This window comes from Coturnix japonica, chromosome 13, assembly GCF_054131305.1.
Source record: "Coturnix japonica strain WE chromosome 13, WE-NBRP24, whole genome shotgun sequence".
NCBI lineage: Eukaryota > Metazoa > Chordata > Aves > Galliformes > Phasianidae > Coturnix > Coturnix japonica.
Window position 1 is genome coordinate 11,105,828 of NC_140675.1, and position 862 is coordinate 11,106,689.

Genomic DNA, 862 nt, shown 5'->3' on the forward strand with positions numbered 1-862 from the left:
AAGCCCTCATGGGGCTTTTTGTGGCATCGAGCACGCAGTGTCTTTGAGGCAAAAATCTTCCCAATGGTAATGGAGCTGTTACAGCCTGAGCATCACACAGAGAGGGAAGTTTTGTTTGTAAGGGAACAGCAGGAACGTTTCCTAAGGATCAGAAAAGATGCATGAAGATGCGCCCTCAGATTTTAAGCCAACAGAACAGCCAGAGGGGAAAGGGCAAGAGGAGCAGGGTACGGCTTAATCAGCAGAATACAGCAGAGCATCAGTAACAAGAACACAGCAACATTTGCTGTTCAAGGCTACTCCTTCAAGCACAATGAGGGCAGAATGAATGCGAAAGGCCACGTAAGTAAGAACAAATGTGCTTCACGCACATCTGGTTTGGTCTTTTTTTTTGTCTTTCTGGCAAATTATTTATCCAGATTTCACCCTGCGACTGTTGCAACTAACAAGCAGCACAGCAGATGCACAGGCGTACATGAGACTTGCTGTACTCTGCTCAAAGCCACGTATTAGAGGGAATGGCACAGCAGAACTAATTGACAGGATTTCTCTTTTGAACAGAATGCCAGAATCCAAGTCTGGAAGCAAAAGCCCACCACCGCTGCCAGCAGTGCCAGGTTGCATTCACCCACTGACAGCAGGAGCTGGAATTTATTCTAATGAAGAAATTCACACCCCACGTGTTTAAGGGTTAATTTTTAACCGGCCTCGTTGTTTGTCTTGCAGAATGAAGGAGACCAGGCTCAGCAAAGCAGCCTGAAGTAGAAGGTCAGCATAGGTGTGAAGTGAAAACAACAGGAGCAAACTGAAGAGGTCACGGAGGCAATGCAAATATAACAACGAAAGCAGGAAGCGTGAACAA